This window comes from Arvicanthis niloticus, chromosome 22 (assembly GCF_011762505.2).
Source record: "Arvicanthis niloticus isolate mArvNil1 chromosome 22, mArvNil1.pat.X, whole genome shotgun sequence".
NCBI lineage: Eukaryota > Metazoa > Chordata > Mammalia > Rodentia > Muridae > Arvicanthis > Arvicanthis niloticus.
Window position 1 is genome coordinate 34979576 of NC_133429.1, and position 6985 is coordinate 34986560.

A 6985-nucleotide genomic window follows, 5' to 3' on the forward strand; every position below is an offset into this window, starting at 1 on the left:
TCACAGTGATAAATAACTCCTGAAAAGGCCAATCTGGGCTAGAGAGATGACTCAGCAGTTAAGGGCACTGACTGATTTTTTTTAGAGAATGGATTGTTCTTCCAGAAGACCCAGATTCAAGTCCCAGCTTCCAAATGAGGTCTAACAATCAATCTTTGCCTCCAGTTCTAGGGAACACAATGTCCTCTTCTGACCTGTTCCGGTAATACACAGATATCAATGCAGGCAATATAACTGTGCACATAAAATAAAATAATGACAAAAGAAGAGGCCTAGGGTTGTTAAAGGGTTGTTGGTGGTGATTTTTTTTAATAAAAATATGTTGTTTATCATATTTAGCTTAAGATAACAAGACAAAAGAAATTTCATCGGAATCCCCCCCCCGCCGCCTCTCTCTGTGTGTGTGCAGATACCCATATCCAAATATTGCACAGAGGTTGGGGACTCTTATGGAACAGTTGAGAGAAGGATTGAAGGGCCTAGAGAAGAAGGTAACTCTACAGGAAGACCAACAGAGTCAACTAACCTGGACCTTAGCTCTCAGAGACTGAGCCACCAAACAAAAAGAATACATAGGCTAGACCAAGGCCCCTGGCACTATGTAGTAATCTGGCTGATACTTCATGAACCAGGGTGAAGGAATACCTGGGCAGGGGTGTGGGTTGGGAGGCAAACTCTCAAAGGGGAAGGGGAAGGGGATTGGGAAACTCTGGGTGAAGTTTCTCAGATGACAGTTATGCTAGGCTCTTGTCTGCAGGCATATCATTATTATTTTCTGTGTTTTCATTTGTTTAGATTTAAATAATTCTTGAAAATTGTTTACTCATAATGGTCCTATAAATTTTTGTGACATTTTGATCATTTTATTACAAACATTTTTGAAAAGTATTTTGGATAAAAAAACACAGTCATTTCTATCTGGGTCTATACAGAAGAAAGGAAGAAAAATTTTCTGTTTTAGACCTCACGTATCTGATTACCTTCTAGATATACTTCTAGATTCTATTAGATAAAGTCTTACTATTTAATAGATTGTTTTATTTACTGAATCTATTTAAACCATAAAAGTTCTAAATCTGTTTATCCAGCTTCATTTAAAAACATCATTTATATGTTGAACTAAAGGAAATATTGTTCTTTACATGGTGGTTATGGAGGGGGAGATTTTAGCAGGTGTGTATATCAATGAACAAGATACCACAATTATTTGTTTGTTAATCATTTTATTCATTTACATTTCAAATGATATCCCCTTTCTAATTTCCCCTCCACAAACCCCCCATTCTATCTCTTCTTTCTGCATCCTCAATACCAGAATTATTATATCTATATCTTCTGATATTATGACCATCATTTTAATTTAATCAATTATGCAAAGTATGTTATAGCATTTGTATATGGCATTTTCTAATATTTTCAAAAGTATTAATAATTTTGAATAATAGATTAATAAGATTAATTATGTCTGGTTAGACAACATTAAAGAGAAGATAAAGTTGGAATGAGACTGTAGTTCCATTTCTTTAAGAACTATTTATTTACTTATTTATTTATTCATGTATTCATTTAACATATATGAGTACACTGTGGCTGTCTTCAGAAAAACTAAAAGAGGGTATCAGTTCTCATTACAGTGAGCCACCATGTAGTTGCTGGGAATTGAACTCAGGACTTCTGGAAGAGCAGCCAGTGGGCTTAACCGCTGAGCCACCTCTCCAGTGGTTCCTCTCCAGTACTTCCATTGTTAATCACCCATCTTTTTTTTTTTTCAACACAACGAATTGCCTTTATTTCGGTATGCATCCACATTTCAACATTTAGTGGTCCTGAACAGAGTGGGGAACGTGGCAATGAGCCAGGAGGCCAGGCCCACCGATCTGCAAACGATCTGCAAACGTGGTGATAGAGCTCCTCTGGGTCTCTGCCGAGGGTCTGAGGAGCAGCACTGACACCTGCGTCTGCAGGGTCAGGGCCTTGTGTTCCAGCTGTCGGGCTCCTCATAAGACCAGATGGGTGCCAGGGTGACTCGAGAGCCCTGTTCAAACTTCTTCAAAGTGTAAAAGCAAAGCGATTATGGGAAAGGAACCAACTCAGAACCGTGTGCACTTAGGACTTCCGCATGGCCTTTCTCTAGGCATATCCACCAAGGACCTGAGCGCTGGCCGGTCTGAGTCGCCCTGTGACTGCTCTGTTCACCTCTAGACCAGAGCTCCAAGCTCGAGGGCTGATGGTGGCAGCAGGGCTGAGGACCTGGAGCTCCCTTCCCAGGCTGGTGGCAGGTGAACGAGTGTGGCTCAGAGCTAAGTGAGGGAGGCCAGGCTCAACCAACCTCATCTGATGGCTTCTGGCCACAGCAAGTATTGGGTGATGACGGGCAACAAGGGAGTTGAGGAGGGGAAAGCAGCACCCCAAGATAAAGGTGGGGAGACAGGAAGCCCCGAATTCCTCACCCGCGGCCAATTTCAGAGGAAGGGGAAGGTTACAATCTAAGCTTTGGCCGAGGGTGGGAGTGGAGGAGTGGGGACCATGGCTTGGATGGGGCATCACTTAAGACTTAAGCAAGCAGGGGTGCAGTCAAAGCACCCCAAGCCCAGCAGTAGTCAGTCCCTCGGCTGCTACCTGAAGCCTTCCCATCTATTCTAAGGGCCACCACACAGCTGTGGCAGAGGGCGGGGAGGGCAAAGGCAGACCCAGGCCAAGTGCCAGCAGCAGGTGATTGTGTGACATGTCTGTTCACATTTGCGTTAGCTGTGCCCACCGCTCCCAAAGGAAACTGATTTCAACACACCTTCTTGATCCCAGAAGTTCAACCAGGCAAACGGCGGTTACACTGGACAGATGATGCTACACAGCACAACTCAGGTATCTCAAATGGACAAGAACTTAGTATCAGAACAGTGTCCCAGGATGAAGGCTGAGTGGGGCTTCCTCTCCAGTACTTTGAGGTCTACGGATGTATCTAGAAAATTCACTACTGTGGAAAATGAAAACTTGGGTTGGATGGGGAGGGGAGGCGGGGCCTTGGTGACTAATTGCTGTAACACTGTCCTTCTGGCGGCTGTGGCAGCTTCATGTTCTCTTTTGACATCATCAGGCGCCGCAGCTCCTGCAGGAAGACTTTGATGCTGTGAGAGTTCTGCCACTTTGCCAGCACCGCCGTGGCTCTGGGGTCCACCACTCCATTGGAACTGCTCACGCCACTCATATTGACTCTGGTTACAAATCTTACAGATGGGGGTGCTTCTGGGTACTTAGGCCCACATTCTATTTTAAGGCTGTATATTCGGTTTTCATAAATTGTTCGTGGAGGCCCAATTATCATGCCTGTCCATCTTGTAAGTGTCATGTCCTCGTCGTCCTCCAGACCCCAGCTAACTGTGCCGTCGCCGACTCCTTTCTGGCCTTCTTCCAGCTCTTCCAACAGTCGGAAATTTCGAGGGACTTTTACTCCCGAGCCTGTGGTGGCTGCCATCTTGCGTCGCTGTCGCTCGAAGGCCGGCCCCTTCTTCACCCCATTACCCATCTTTTAAACTAAGCACTTTATGTTTTTAAATTTTTGCTTAACGATCCATGTCAGTAACCTGGAAGCTTCATCTCAGCAATGAACTACTTACAAATATTTTTGTTAGTTGGGTAACTCACAGTATAAGAGTACAACACAGTAACATCTTGATGGTACCTACAATCTGTAAAATTTAGCATTTTTCTAATTAAATGTGACTCTTTTTTTTTCTATTTTAGTTTTATGAGTTCCAGTCTGATACTTCCCATGTAGCATATAATATAAGGGCTGATTTATTAATCATATATTTTGGAATCCCTTCAAGTATTGAAGGATCAAAATAAAATTGTTAAACCAGAGAATGCAACAGAAAAAACCTTTTAAACAATAAAATATACAAAATATCTGCCATTGACTGTACATTTTTATACCCTCAGAAGATTTAATCTATTAGATGAGAACTCTCAGAGGAAGTATGAATTGATAACTACTGAGTATAAACTGAATAACTTAAAAACAATAGAATTCAGTGAAGGTATAAAGTAGTAATGATTGAATGTTATAGCAAATGAGAAACTGATAACGCCATAAGGACTAAAAGGCATGAAAGGGGGAAAATACAATATTTATGAAATTAAGAAACTTAAATATGATGTGAAACAGAGAAATGCACAGTAAGACAAGAGGGGATGCAAAATATCACCCAGGGTTTTAGAAGAGTTTTTTATTTAAAATCTTAATTTTTATTCTCATTTGGGAATAACCTTAAATTAATGAAACATGTCTCATTAATATTTTTACCTAAAGAAGTAACATTATGCTAGTTTTCATTGCTCTCCTTAATGTTACAAGTAGTTGACACATTACAGGTTTATAGATATGGAATTCTTACTAAATAGCATAATCTATACTTGTCCATAGCATACTTTCTTTGTGGTTTAGAAATAAGGTGCATGATATAAAAAATAATATTAATTTAAAAACAGAGTAACATATAGAAAGCTAAACTATGTCAATATGTTTTCAAAACTGCTAGTCAAATTTTGTATCCCTGATAATGTAATTTTTTCAGTAATATCATGTGGGATGATTTCAACATTATATTTTCAGCTACAAATTAGTAACTCACACCAAGTATCAGTATAATTGTGGAGAGAGTTTTGAAATATATAAATGGTTTTCAGCAGAAAAAATATGATAAAATACATTTAAGACCCAGCATAGCATTAGTTAATAGTGTATGTGTAATAGAACCCTTAGGATGAACAAAAAGAAGACACCACTAAAGTGCTCTGACAGCAGATTTTATACCAGTGAGCAGCTAGACATCCCTGGAAAAGAACCAGCCAACTGGAAAATAGATCTGAAGAAGCATCGAAAATGCAGTATTGACAGACAGGCATGCTCCAATCAGAGATGAGAGCAAAAAAATATTGCAAATAGAGACCTTAAAAGACCGTATCATTGGTGTCTCCAAAGAAATGGATAGGAGAAATAGTTCAAAAGCAATATTTGAAGATAAAATGGCAGCATATTTTCCAGAACTAATTAAGTCAACGGCATGCCAAGTTAAGAAGCTCAGCAAATTTTTAGCATGACAAATAAGGTAAAATATAGCCAGGAAAGCACTTTAGTGGTATTTTCTCCCATGGAACACAATCATATCCTAAGGCTTAGTGATTTTATTCTAGGATCATTCCACAAAAGTGAATGCAAACGTGCATCAAAAATATGTCTCAAAGTGCTCAGACTCACACTACTCAGATTATCAGTAGCTGGACAAAACCCTCTCAATATTTTCTTCAATATTTCTGTCTAATTGCAAAGATAAAATATATTAGAAAGAGTAGTATGGATAAATCCCTTCAATAAAATATGTAAGAGAAGAGGCAAGGACTTATAAATTGCATGATTTAATTTATGTGTACTTTGCAGCATGTTAAGTCACAAATGAAGTGCAATATATATATATGTATATATATATTATTATTATATATGTATATAATATATTTTTTTCAGGGAGTCTAACTTGGAAAGGAAGATGATAGTTGCTAGTGTCTGTAAATATCTTATCTTATGAATCTTGAGAGTCATTGATAAATGTTTTAATTGTTACTAAATACATGTTCAATATAAAAACTGTATGCTGTATTTCTTTAAATGCACACTTGGCATAGAAAGTAGTAAAGTTTGTAGGGAGAGAGAACATTGCTTTAGTCAGTAATAACAGTAGGGGCCTTTTTCAAATAGCATGTCATGTGTACCAAAAGAAGCTGATAAACTTATCTGTATCAAAATTTAGAGCTTGTTTTTACTCCATTAAACTGTAAAGTGTGTGAAAAGACCAGCCACAAAGGGAGAACAATTACATTGCATACAATCAATGAGAAATCCGGAACTAGGAGATGTGCAGAAATTATCAGTAAGCAAAAACCACACGTTTGAAACTTCAATAATCTAGAATAACAGCTTAAAACAGAAAAATAAATCTGAACAAGAGCACAGTGTGAATTGTTGATATCTTCAATAATCATCTGAAAACCTGGCAACTCTGTATGTTAGAGAGCTTGTGAAGCGATGAAAATCATCTTCTATAACTTGCTTGCATGCATATTTTATAGGAAGTTTGAATGCTCTTGTGATTTATTTTCTCAAGCTGACATTATGCCTGAGTGTGTTCATGGGGTTATGAACATACAAATCCTCACGTGGATGAACTGAAGTAAGGACATGTATGGAGATTTGTTTGCTCAGAATTGTCCTAGTAAGAAAATGTCTCCATACTCATCTACATTAGAGCAGACAGATTTTGTTGCATTTATTAAATAAAGGGGTGCACGGCAAGAAACCAAACAGAAGCTAACTTGATAGCATAACTGCATCTTAAAAACACAATATTGCACAATGGAGCACGATGAACTAGCGTGCTTGGATTAATTTTATTGGTCTGTGTGGATATGATGTAAAGGAGACAGACCTTTGATCAATTTTTATGTACTTATAGAAGATAGACGTATAAAGACAATCAGGAAAGGGATCATCATAAATGCCATGATGATATTATCTCAAGAAGGCTTGAGGATGATGTGTGAAAAAAGAAGAGTGGACAGGACATTCTGTCACCGAAGTAGGTGGCAGTTATGTCCGTGGTCACTGTGATTATCCACTCATATGTCCATCTAATTGATCTGACATTCATCCTTCCTAATAAAATATCTTAGAAGATCAGTCTATGCATGTGATATGTTCCTTGCATTACATGCATTTACTTCACAACACCATGAGGTGAATATTAACATTATAGTAAAATCGAGATCCCGTAGATAAAAATTCAGTGTTATAGTATTTTAACCACTACCTGAAACGAATAACAGCGGTACACTACCATGCTGTTCAGTAGAATCATGCTGATACTAAAAGAAGTTTAACATAAAAATAGCTTTAGCTTGTTAAGATTTCACATGGAATGGGCAAGATGACCTC

General features: G+C 38.5%; 1 pseudogene; it reads right to left on the reverse strand.

The window, feature by feature from the left end:
- Window positions 1-2884: 2884 nt before the first annotated feature.
- Window positions 2885-3508, reverse strand: LOC143436187 (ubiquitin-conjugating enzyme E2 variant 1 pseudogene; annotated as a pseudogene).
- Window positions 3509-6985: the final 3477 nt, after the last annotated feature.